The sequence below is a fragment of the Rousettus aegyptiacus genome, unplaced genomic scaffold (assembly GCF_014176215.1).
Source record: "Rousettus aegyptiacus isolate mRouAeg1 unplaced genomic scaffold, mRouAeg1.p scaffold_m13_p_4, whole genome shotgun sequence".
NCBI classification, from domain to species: Eukaryota; Metazoa; Chordata; class Mammalia; order Chiroptera; family Pteropodidae; genus Rousettus; species Rousettus aegyptiacus.
The window spans coordinates 30,605,545-30,619,619 of NW_023416307.1; positions in this window are offsets into that span (position 1 = coordinate 30,605,545).

The following is a 14,075-nucleotide window of genomic DNA, read 5'->3' on the forward strand; positions in this document are numbered from 1 at the left end:
CAAACTATAATGGATTGAGGAGGATGATCATTATTCTGAAAAATGGTAGATAAAAAGAAAGAATCAAATGTTCTACCTTTTCTGAAAATAAAACAGCAGAAAACAAAAACAAACACATGAAACTATACCTAAAAGTGACCAATAGATGGTAAAGGTGAGAGTTCTTTTTAAAAAAACATTTCCAGCTAATAAATGAGGAAGGAATAAATTATATTGGAACCTTAAATGGAATAATTGATCTAGGCATTGATCATCAATGGCTACTGAAACCATTTGCTGAAAACTGACAGGGAACTTTGTAATAGACAGATCAGGCTGATAACACCTGAAAATACTGACCAATCTTAATATTACAAAAAAGAGACAAACAGACATTATGTGTCCCATATGATGTAAACAGGAAGTATACAACACTGTCAATAAAATGTTTTTGCCAACAAATCACATGTCATCTGATCAAGTCTCTAGATTTTACTACCACTTAGGAAAATAGAGGGAGCAGGAACATGCTAAATTGATATTATAGGAATGCAGTCAAAAAAATCATCAAAAATCAGAATATAGAAACTCTGTATCTATAATGACAAGTTTCTTCCACAGATAAATTGCAAGGAAGTAACTACAGATTCAGAGACTCAAGAAACACTCTTGAAAGTGATTCTTGATTCAAATATACCTACTATAAAAGCTAGCAAAACTTTTATGAGACAACCAGGAAAATGTGAACACTGACTATATATTTAATAATATTAAGGAATCGCTGTTAACTGTTTAAAGTATGACAGTGGTATTATGATTGTGTTTTACAAAGACTTTTTGTTGTTTAGAGATATATTCCAAAATAGAGAGGCTTATTTCATCTGCCTTCTTTGTCCCACAAACTGTCATCCCACAGGATCGGCTTCTTTACAACAATCAGAAAGCTAGTGTAGGTGTCCATGCCCCCTGTGGCTTGTCACGGAGCCAGCTCTGTGTGGAGTTGGTCTAGGTCTCCAGAGCCAAAGAAGATCCAGGGTAGCTGGCCACTATGAATGGTTGTAATTGCTGAGTGTGAAATGTGTGCCAGAGTCAGTGATAGGGAGTAGTGGGGTCATGGTAAATTGAAGAATACATGCCCTATCTGAAAACAATCAAATTCAGTGAAGAGGGTGGTGGTGGTGGTGGTGGAAGCAGGTGAACCCTGGAGACCAAAAAGAGCACAGCTCTAGGCTATATCTTTTAGCCAAATTCATGATCCCTGTAGTAGAACTAAGCCTATACTTGAGCTGAATCTAGGACTTTTCTTGGAAGTACAACTTTTGGCCAGATCCATCTCTTTGACTATCTGTAGAGAACGCTAGCACCTAGTCAGAGTGGATTAAAAAAAAATATGCTTATTAAACAGACAAAGCAAGAATGTGTAGGAAATGAACTACTAGGAAAAAGGCAGGCCCTTTGGGTAGCCTGACTCTGTTGATTTAATGATAAGAATCTGTACACTAAGTGTGTCAGCCAGCACAGGAAATCCATCCTGCCGACGAGTCAGAAGTGCCCCAGTCAGGACTGTGGTCACATCGATTGGCTCCAAAGGGCACTCTTTATACATATAGGCAAAGGGCATATCTAGACTTCCCAGCCACTGCAGACTTTCCTGGACACTGAAAAGGAATAAAGGGGTGGGGTATTTGGGGCCTAAGAAAGAGGCAGGAAACCGACTTCTTCTGTCTTCCCTGTGATCGGTTGATTTTTATTCAATTTAAAAATAATTCTGAGATTTTTCCTGAATACTAGAGAAAATATCAGAATGTGGTAGGAAACTATTACTAAAACACAGGATTTTTGGTGTGTCTCAGAATCTTGTTCACCAGATAAGATTATTAATTCATCTAGGGGTAGCAGATAGGCTGACTACATCAACTTCTGCATTGCTAAGAACAAATACATATTCAGAGGATACGGAAACAAAAAGATGCACTTCCTGCCCTACCAGATCTTACAATACAGATGAAGATATAAGATCACAAAATTATATTCTAAGACATAATGAGATAAACATAAATGACTATGAGATTAAGAAAGGCTGAGATGGATAGACACGGCCTTGCAGAAGATCTGGGAATTGACTCCAGCTTTGAAGGGTGGTCTGAATTTCAGTAGTGTTAAGGGGAGAGAGAGCCGTCTTCTTATCTAATTCTTTCATGGTATACTAGATGTTTCCAGTGCCTACTTGTCTGTATTTCCTTCAAAGAAGCTGCCTTACTCAAAGGCTCTTTTAGGCAGTCATGTTTTTTATGTCCATGAACCCCCTGTTCCAGCAGGTTAGGCAACAGGTAGTTACCTGATTCAAGACTGTCACTCCCAGGTGTGGCCTGAGCAGCATAGCCAAGCTTAGAAAGACATTCTAAGCCCATGAGAGTCTCCTTCTTGACAATTTAACTGTAGAAACATGGAAAGAACTCATGTGAAAACATGCCAAGTGTAAATCAAAGTTAAGAGAGGAAGGTGGTGCCAGGTTACCTAGGAGCCTGAGGACTTTTTGGTTCCAGTTTCAGGTCTCCCTATAATACTCCACCTCTATGTGACTTTAGGTAAACAGAATGGATATCTGTTTCTTAACCGAACTATCTGATTAGATTATATGGACATGATAAATGGAAATAGTAACAGGTTTCTCTCTCTCTCTCTATTTATCTCTCTATCTCTCTCTCGGCTCTGAGACTGTTTTGGTACAAATACCTCGAAAGCCATCTTAGTGTTTATAAGGTGGTCATTGCCCTTACATTTGTATGTGAGCAGAATCAACAATGGCATAGGTTAACCAGAACTTTAAGTTTCTCTTTCTCTTACTTCCAACTTCCCTCCCTTCCTGCCTCCCTCTCTTTCTGTGCCATAGATGAAATAAGAGCACTGAGAAATTAGAGGCGAGAAATAATATCATCACACTAGACACAGAGTCAACACACAACTGTAGCTGGAGGTAGTCTACAAATCTGATTCTGAGCTCTTAAGGAGCTGGGGGGAACATGGTTAATAACAACCTTTTTAGTATTTGTAAAACAGAAGCAAAGCAGCTGTGGCTCAACAGAAATTTCTTTCTTGGGTCCAACACCATGTCATCCTCAACCAACAAATGACAGGTGGCTCTTTCATATAAAATCTCTTATGCAGATGGAGAGCATAATGCCAGAATCCTCCTAAGAAAGGGAACTCTCTTCTTTTTAAGTATGAACATATCTGATGGTTTGGTTTGATCCAAGGACAAAGGGGGAAGAAATATAGCATGCTTAGAAGAGTAGATGGCCTCCTGGCCCTCTAGGCAGTCTTTGATGAATAGCATTTGCTCTTTGATAAGAATTAAAGAGCAGAGAGGTTATATCCTGACAGGCAGAAATCAGATACGACTGATTAACAGCAGATGCATATTTCCCATATTTTGATATGTGGACAATCAAGGGAGCAGGTGTTATGGCTGGAATCATTTTCTGGAAGCAAAGAACCAAACCAGGAGAGGTGACATCAGATCTTCCAGTTTAGGTAGAGGTCTCAACAGAACATCTCGGCAGGTGCGGGGCTGCTGGTGGAGTCACAGGGGCCTGTGGGACACTGAACTCCTATTTCCTATTTATTTTGGCTCACCATGACCTCTGTATGTTTCATGGGGGGTCTTAGGGGGCCACGTCAGTGTGGATAGTTGGTGACAATTAAGTAATTTTGTAACATTAATTGGCAAGTTGTTCTCCATTTTCCTAAAATTATGATAATGCAGTGTTTATTTTATTTATTTTTAAATGTGTAAAACATACTGAATGCCTGGCATTGGTCCATGCAGGAATAAGTGACTAAAGCAAGCACATGAGGAAAATATTACACAGAGCTTTATTTGACAAGCTGATTTATTTAAAAATCAACAAAGTGGCAATGGAACTTCAGGGCAGTAATTTCACATTTATATTAACCTTTAATGAGTCCATGTGGTTTCTTTAAAATCTATATTACCTGTGTAAAGAAAATCTATTCATTAGAAATCCAGTATCTGATTTTGGTAACAGAGCCAATATTCATATCCCACAGAGGCCAATTCTAGTGAGTTTTAAATTCCAAGATATTTAACTTTGTGAATATAAGACTTTATTATCAACACTTATTTCCCATGCTATCAATTGAAAGAATATGTTGACCACCCACTATAACTAATTTACTTGGTAAATAAAAGGTTGAGTCATTAATGGATAAAACAACAGTGTTGTTAATATTTTTCTTAGGAAAATAACTTTTATATTTATATTAAGCATATTTGCAAATAACCATTTTATTGCTTGAGGTTTAATATATAACTTTATAATTTATTTGTGAAGAAAAATGTATATGTCTATACCAATCGGCCAATTCTTTATTTTTCTCTTAAATTGTAAAAAGAGAAAATCTCTATGGCGTACTTAATTAGTATCAATCCCTCTGAGCCAGGCTTCTTGGGTCAGACTATGTCTCTAGGTTGTTGGCCAACATATGGTTCAGGTCCCCACTCCTGACTTATTCTGTGACTACCTTTTGCTCATGAAATAGTCTAAGACCACAGCAAGGGACTATGAGCTGGGTGGGTTCTGTTAGAAAAGGATAAAGAAGTTGCATGCATCATGATCGATATGTTTCATATTAGAAGTTTTCAGTCTTTCTGTATTGTAAGCAACATTGATGTACACCCTTGTTATATCAATTTTTGCATTTGTCCATTAACTTTGTCAGAATAAATTTCTAGAAGATCAACTATTGAGTCAAAGGGTATGAAAATTTTAAATTTTGCTACTTATGCTGCCATATTTTTACCAATATATTTCTCTTAGTCTATTAATAGTTCACTTATTGAATACCAAGAATATAATATTCCCCCTTTTCATGTTTGTTAACATGTAAGAAATAAAAGTTTCACTTCTGTAATTAGCTCACAAAAATAGTTCAACCTTACAACCTTGTTCTTTTCCTTGATTTTCTGTAAAACTGTTTATGAAAGGATTTTAATGTTATTTTGGGAAATAGTCATACCTCTAGAATGTTTTTTACTTCAAGAAAAGGTTAGGGAGGCTTGACTTCTGCTAGGGAGGCTAGACCGAGAGAGAGAAAGATAAAATTCCAGGTGTTCTTTTTCACTTAATTTTGCAAATTTTATAAAGGTTAGAAAAAACAAAAAAAAACCTTCTCTCAAGGTGGTAGAACAGTTAATAAAGTTCGGAAAGCTGGGCCTGGCTGTCCTCTCAGGAAAGTCTGCATTTGTACTCTGTCCTCTTGGAAAGTCTGTCTGCATTTCCAAGTGGCTGCTCTGAGTGATCCTCCTGCCATAGTTGTCCCTAGGAGAATTTTTCCCTTTACCTTTTCTTTATACTTCCCTGGTGTAGAGTCTCTCGAACGTGAGAAGGCAGAGAAGTAGCTGGGAGCTTATTCAAAGTTCAGATTCCTGCACTCCAAATCCTGAGATTCTCAGATTCTGATTAGTTCTGGGGCTTTCGAATCTGTATTTTTTTTTTTAACAAGCTCCTCAGATAACTCTGGTACAGATACATGGTAAATCCCACACTGAGAAAAATTGTTTTGGGGGACTTTGCGAATACTTTTTGGGTGGGAGGAAATCAAACGTAAAAGTTTTCTATTAAAAAAATGTTTTTCTATAAAATAATTGAAAAATTTTGTTCCAGTAAGTCAGTTATGAGTCTTATCAAACAACTTTCTTAAAGAGGATATTGAACTCTGTCTCCCTAATACTTCTCCAACAAGAATGCTGCTGGTCTTTGCTTTTTTTCTACTAGCCATCCTTTTTAATTAACTCCATCTGTCTCAGAGTTTTCCATTCCTAACCCCTCTGGTTCTCCTGTTTTAATTGGGCCATAACTGATTCTACTGAGGAGCCCTAGAGTCTCTCCTAATTCAACTTTAGGAATTAATATTTTGAAGACAAATTCCTGGGACAGGTCAGGGAGGATGTGGGGAGGTCATTCGACTGTTTGCCAGGGATTGATGGGCCGATATTATCTGAGTGAGTTAGAACCTGGCTCTTTGCCTTGAAGGTCTGACACTTGATTTGTTCAATAAAATCACATCTAGTCTATGAGCAGGCTCAATTTAACCAAACTCACAGCATGCCACGCATTTATTTACAGTTAGAAAGGAACTGAAATATTTGCATTGGCACGGACCTCCCTTACATGTGAGCGGTGTTGGAAGCCCGATTATAATCAGAAGTTTGCTTCATGGATGACACATCAGAAAAAGGGAGGTTAAATACATAATTTACTTTCTGGATACATTGAGGCTGATGCATTCACCTCCACAATGGAGATAGCTTTACTAATCTTGATCAGGTAACCCTTCTGAGGGATACTGCATTTTGTAGATTTGTTGTAATCAGTTAAATTTTACTCTGATTAGAGAACCATTTTATCTCTTCAAAGTGACTTTGCCTCTCTCTGCTTCCCTCCTTTCTTCCTTTGCTTCTTTGTTCTTTTCTTTCTTTCTGTTTGTTTGTTTTGCAGTTAATTCTTGTTATCCTTTATCTATCTTAATACCCCTTTCCCAAGTTTCTGCATTGAGTGGGATGTAGGGATGCAGTTTACAATTACTGAGTCAGGCACTTTATAGTTGTCCCCTAGTGTTTCTGTACTACTGCCAGTTTTCTTATGATTCTCATCTTGACACTGCAAACCAACTTTACTATTTGCATCTTGTCACAGAAGAAAACCTATTTTCAACGATTAGAGAGCTGTGCTGTCCCATATGGTAGCCACTAGCCACATATGGTGACTATTTAAATTTAAATCTATTAAAATTAAATAAAATAAAAAATTAGGTTTCTTAGTTGCACTAGGCACATTTTAAGTGCTCAAATCCACATGTCACTAGGGCTTTCTATTGGATAATGTAGACATAGAACATATCCACCATTGCAGAAAGTTCAATTGAAAAGCACTGGCCTAGAGATGGTTACATTTAAAAGGAGCAAAAGGATCCTTAAGTATTTTCTATGCCAAAGTCAAAAAAAAAAAAGAGTATTTAATTGTTTGACTTTTTTTTTTTTTTAATCTAATGCTAGTGAGATTTGGCAGTTATAGTTAGCCCAGTGATATGTAAAATCGAAGTGTCTTTCTGCCACTACCCCATCTTTTTAATTTTTCCAGACCCTTTTGGTTGCAAGTAACAGAAAACAGAAACCCATTCTGACTAGCTCACACAAAAAAAGGGGATTTGGTTCAAGGTTGCATGCAGGAGCATCCAAGGACAGGAATACAGCTCAGCCTAGGAACAAACTGGAATCTAAGATATAGTCTTATCAGCACTCTATAAATTCTTCTATCTCTACATCTGCCTCAGTTTGGTTTCTCACTGCAGACTGGCTTACACTGCTTTTCCACTCCAGATACAGCAAGCATGACCACCAATAGCTCTGGAGATCTTATTTCCTCCTTTCAATACACTAGCCAGACTGAGGCTGGACTCTTCAGGGCTCATTCCAAACATCTCTAGGAAGGTGTTCATTGGCCTATTTTGGCTCAGGTGTCTAGTCCTGGTCCAAATGGCTGTGAGTGAGGACAAGGTCAACCACAACTGCGCGAAGCCCAGCTGCTGCGGCCACTGTGGCTCAGAGGGTGAGAACAAAACCAGGAAAAGACCTAGAGTTGGGCAACCGACCCCATGGGAGGCCATTTTCTCTCTACCATTCAGTGGCCCAAAACAACCCATTTTAGTCCTTTGCCTAAGCTTTCCCTCTCTGAGCTATGCAATAAATCTGCTCTATTTCTACATCCTCTTCTAATTAAGGTTTCTTTACTTTGTGTATGATTGCAATAGAATTCTACTAGGTGACCAGTTAATCTGTTATAGACAAAAAAACTACAGCAATGGTTTCAGATAAAACCAGAATATCACTTTTGTCATTTGATAGTGGGAATAATATTGTCTAATTCGAGCCATAACAATGAGGTTTAGAGATTAATAATAGTAGTAGTAGTAATAATAATAATAATAATATTTATTTGCTTTAAGTAATGCATTTTCAGTTTAACCTGGATATTAATGGAGATAAAATATCTTATGGGAATTTCAAACACTATGTCAGAAAGGTAGTGGGGCGGATAGAATCTTTAGTGATCCTCAAATCATAAAACTAAAATTTTTTTTCAGTTTTGAGAAATAATTGAAACATATAAGTTTAATGCAGAGAGCATATGGTTTGATTTGCATATACTGTGAAAGGATTACCACAATAAGTTCAACTAACATTTATTTATTTTCTCATACAGATATAATAAAAAGAAAAGAAAGGAGAAAAAAATAAAGGGAAAAAAATTTTCTCTCCCAATCACAGTCTTAGGATTTACTCTTAACAACTTTCCTATATACTATACAGCAGTATTGGCTGTAGTCATGTTGTACATTACATCCCTAGTACTTATTTATCTTATAACTAGAAGTTGTACCTTTGACCACCTTCCTCCAATTCCCCATCCTCCCACCTTTACCTCTGGTAACCACAAGTCTGATCTCTTTTCTATGGTTTTGATTTTTTTTTTTAAGATTCCAAATATAAATGAGATCATACAGCATTTGTCTTTCTCTGTTTGACGTAGTACTCAGTGTAATGCCTTCAAGATCCATCCATGTTATTGCAAATGGTAGGATTTCTTTCACTTTTTTTTTATGGCTAAATAATATTCCATTAATTCACCGAAGGATACTTAGGTTGTTTCCATGTCTTGGCTATGTACATAGAGCTGCTACGAACATGTGGGTGCAGCTATCTTTTCAAGTTGGTGTTTATTACCTTTGGATATATTCCCAGAAAGTGGAATTGCAGGGTCATATGGTAGTATATATTTAATATTTTTAAGGAACTTCCATACTGTTTCTCATAGTGGCTGTAGCAATTTACATTCCCACCAACAGTGCACAAAGGGTCCTTTTTCTCTACATTCAGGCCAGCATTTGTTATTTTATGTCTTTTTGAAAATGAACATTCTAATGGGCATGAGGTAATATCTCATTGTGGTTTTAATTTGCATTTTCCTAACGATTAGTTATGTTAAACATCTTTTTTCTGTACCTGTTGGTCTTCTGTATATCTTCTTTGGAGAAATGTCTTTTCAGGTCCTTTGCCCATATTTCAATTGGGTTATCATTTTATTGCTGTTGAATTGTTTGAGCTCTTTACATGTTTTGGAGATTAACCCCTTATTAGATATGTGGTTTGCAAATATTTTTCCTGTTCCATATGTTGTTTTTTTCACTTCCTTGATGGTTTCTTTTGCTGTGCAGAAGCTTTTAGTTTGATGTAGTCCCACTTTTTATGTTTGATTTTGTTGCTTATGCTTTAGGTGTCATATCTAAAAAAAATTATTACCAAAACCCGTGTCAAAAGCTTGTTCTTCTCTTTTCTTCTAGGAGTTTCATGGTTTCAAGCTTTACATTTAAGTCTTTAACCCATTTTGAGTTAGTTTTTGTGAGTGGTATAAGATATGGGTTCAGTTTTATTCTTTTATTGGTAAATATCCAATTATCCCAGCACCATTTATTAAAGAGACTGTCTTATCTCCATCAAGTATTCTTACCTCCCTTGTCAAATACTAGTTGACAGTAGGTTTTTATATTTATTTCTGGACTCTCCATTGTGTTCCATTGTTCTATTTGTCTGTTTATATGCCAGTACCATACTGTTTTGATTACTATTGCTTTATAGTATAGCTTGAAATCAGGAAGTGTGATAATTCTTGCTCTGTTCTTTCTTAGGATTTCTTTGGTTATTTGGGGTCTTTTATAACATAAACTTTTTTTTCTTTAAAAAAATTTTAAATTACATTTATTGTAGTGACATTGGCTAATAAAATTACATAGGCTGAAAGTGTACACTTCGATAATATATCATCTGTATATTGCATTGTGTGTTCACCAGCCAAAGTCAGATCTCCCTCTGTCACCATATATTTGATCCCATTTACCTTCTAGTCCCTCCCCACCCTGTCCCATAACATAAACTTTAATCTTATTTTTTTATATCCAGATTTATAGCCTACATAGAACTCAGACTTGAAAATCATGTCGAATCTTTTACACAATTCAAAGGGAAGGATTTATTTAGCTAAGTGATCTTGAGCACAACTATGAACCAGTTACTTCATCTGTAAAATGACATAATAATAACCACTACCTCATAGGGTTGCTGTGAGGATTAAATGAATTGTTATAGGTGAAGCGCTTAGAATAGAGCCTAGCAATAGTACACACTATGTAAATGTTAACATGGGTTATTATTTTTTCATGCATTGTTTCTTAAACTGTAGGTTGCAATGCACTGATAGTGAATTGTAATATAAAGGAACAGAATAGATAAGAATAAAATATGAGAGAGCATTGCACATTAGAAAGGGTAAGAATTATCATAGGTTGTGATAAATATACCACAAAGCTTGGTACAACGTTACCTACCCTATGTTTCAATATTTGCTCTGTTTTGGCTAATTCAAATTAGTCCTTACAGCTTATTTGAATGAACATGAAGAGTAATGATGAGGAATGGAAGCTTCACTTATATGGGTCAAATACATTTGGTTCTAACGCCCGCTCTGCTGCTGATCAGCAAGGTGGTTGGCATGTAACCCAAACTCTGCCTCTACTTCTCTTTTAATAAGTAAAATAAATTAATAAAGAAAAGGGAATTTTTGTATGTATCTCATAGGAAACTGTGAAGCACTTTGAACTGCTTTCATAGTCCAGCAGTGCATATTAGACAACACTTCTCAACTTACAGGTTTCAAATCATAGCTTGGGAACATCAGAACTAAATATGACTCCCCTCCCCCTTTTTGGGGAGGAAAAACAGAGGAAGTTCTCTGATTTGCAATAAATCAAACTTTGCCAAGCTTTCTAAACTCTCATGAAATTCCTAGAATTGACGGTGAAATACTCTTAATGCATCTGTTATATTGACTTTACAGTTTATTGCAATTTAAACATTGAACATTCAACGATTTCTAACATAATATTTCTCTATTTTACCATTTCTGGCTATTCCTTTTGTTTCCTTCTTCTTACTTCCCTTCCAATTTCATAGAATCCAAGTTAAAACCTGAAAAACAGCTGTGTGACACTATTCAGGAAGAGGGGTTAATAGTTTTTAAGCATCTGGTTCTCATCTTATTTAAAGCATGAAAATGGGAATTGGGATCTTGTAGATTCAGTATTGACGTGGCAGCTAAGAGGAGAAAGTAGCCCTGAGGAGAAAGCCTAGTCAATAACAGGAAGGAACTTTGCACTGACCGGGACAGCAACATTACACTAATGTGGGGAGTAAAGTGCACGCGGGAAGAGGATAGGTAGGAAAAAGATTAAAGTGCTATGAGGAAGTTAGAAAGCATTGTCATCATCATAATTCTGACAAGTAGAAATAAATGAAAAGCTACAGAAAAAAATGAGATGGAAAAGGAAATAGTTGAGATTCTTCTGTGAAATTGAAGGATTTTGTAGCATCTGACTTGCTGCTGAAAAAGTTTTTCAAAAAAGTTTTTTTTTGTTGAGGATCAAGGAAGGGGAGGAAGCACTAGAACCATCAAGCTGCAACTAGTTTCTCTCCTTGGAAAAAGACTAGAAGGTGTAAACAAAAACACAAGCCAGTGTTTGTATGCTAGATAAACATTTATTTGACTTTTCTTTCCCCTCCTTCACAAACATAAAAATACTTTACATTGAATGTTTGCATTTTGCCCTATCTTTTTTGTTTTTATATTCTTCGTAATTACTATTAGATCATTATTAATAGATCAGTAAATGGGGACAAGAGAAAAGAAAGCATTTGCCTCAAACCATTTGTCAGGTCAGAGGGCAGAACTGGTCTTGGAATTTATAACCTCTAAGTTCTTGGTTTCTATTATTAGCAGATGGCCATAACTACTGAATAAGAAATTCTAGACAACCTAGTACCAGTTAGTTTGGATCTTTTATCCGTACTGCTTAGTGGAAGATGAGACAATGGGTAGGGTTTCCCCACCAACCCCCACTCATTTGGAATTCTTACATGCACATATAGGCACACACTCTCAAAGTGGCCTTACTTAACATCTACTGGCAGGCAAGAAAGTGTGTAGGAGTCCATGCAAACCCATCTAATTGCCATTTACTAACCAATACTTAGGTTGACTTCTCATAATCGATGGAGACCATCAGTATATGGGAATTACAACATTAATTACCTCACAGTGCTTATTCTTCTAAGGCTTGTATTCTCTGTGTCTGTTTGTTTCTGAGATAAAGAATCATTATCATTTGTTTCAGTGTTTTTAATTCATATTATACAACTCTATTGATAATTTCTGAAAATCCTTAAGTAGGCCTGCAAAAAATGTGTGAGCCTCCCCACCAGCATAAGATTTATGTAAATGAACCTTGTTCAGTTTCACTTCCATTCAAAGCTGTACTTTTGAGGCCAAGACCTTGGGAATTGAAGGGCAAAGTGAACTTTAATTTGGTACATTTTATACTTTGGTGTATAATGAAAAAAAAAAGTCCTTAAAGCTTATTTGGGTCTAGCCACATTTGCCTGTTACTATTTCTCAAACAATTGTACATAAAATCATTGGCACAAAAGAGCCTTCTCTCAAAAACAAGATTCCTGGGGAAAGCAAATCAAAAGAAGAGGGGAGGGGATAACGTGTTTGATTTCTTAAAAGTTTATTTACTGTCCAATTTATTGGTCATTATGCCATTGGACATGTTAGCAAGTAACAGTTTTTATAGCTGATAAAACGAGTACTAAATTGTATCATTAATTACAGTTTGGAATCACTTTTTTTAAAAAAAATCTGTCATTTGATTCCTAAAAATGGTTTCTTCTCGCTAGGCACGAGTAGGCGCCGAGAATAGACTGGATGCTGTCTCAGGACCATCCGTCCGGTCTTCCACATCAGCTCTTCAGCCGGGCCTTCTGAATGTTCTCCCGGTTCGAAAATCTATCCCCCAGACTCGCAGATGCTGTTCTCCCCCCACTGGCTCTGCACAGAACATCATTATCTTTGCCGAGCTTCTGTCTCTATGGCAATAACAGATGGGAAGTGCTACGGAATTATTCATGTTCAGGAAAGGAGGCAGTCAAGAAGGGAAAGGTGGAGGGGTGGGAGAAGGGGCACGACCTGGGAGAGGGGGCACGACCTGGGAGCACTGAGATGGGGGCAATGGGGCAGTAAGGACAGGAACTTCGGAGTGGAGGGAAGGAGAGGCTTGTGACCTCTGGTAGGCCCACTGGGAGGACAAGAGGGGGGAAAAAATTAAGGTCGGCTCTAAATGTGGACCCCATATAAGCGACTTCGAAAAGGTAAAACCAGAAGAAATTGTTCGAAAATGGGAAAAAGAAAAAAGGGACAAAGCTTAAGTCTTCTGAATTCTATGCATTACGACTTGGTGGACTATTTCAGTTCCTGATCTTGCGGTGGGGGTGGAGAAAAGGGGATTTCTTGCTGTTTCGAAATGTGACGGAGCAGCTCGGCAGAGTTCTGTATGCTAATTGCCTATCCTGGGAACACCGACCAGGAAGACCACCCTGAGGGTCACAGCCGGAAGCTCTTACTTAAGTCGTATCTTTTTTTATCTCATGTTCCCTTTCAAAACAAAACCCCCTCAGTATACCCAGTAGAAACATGTATTTTCTCCCTCCTCTTAGAACCGAGGGAGCAGTCTGGTAGGGAGGGAGGCTGAGAAGTAGGAACAAAATGCTTTCTCCCGGTTTCGCCGGAACTTTGGCGAGTCCTCCAAGCCTGGCCTGAAGGCGGATGGAGGTCAGCTCAGGGAAGGCGTCTGGGCGGAGGCCGCCCGGGCAAGGCGGAGACCGCCGGGGTGGGGCGAAGCACAGGCAGCTGGCTGGGCGGCCCTCGGGCGGGAGGCCCCACGGGGGCGGGGGGCAGCCCCGGCGCGCCGGGGAGGACAGGGCCCACACTGGGGGCGCCGCAGGGCGGCCGCCACCCGGCTGCCTCCGGGGCGGGGCGGCCCAGCTGCGGCCCCGCGGGGGGAGCGTCGCCCGTGCCTGACCTCGGGCGGCGGCGCTCGGCCGGGCTGGCCCTGCCTCCGCCCAG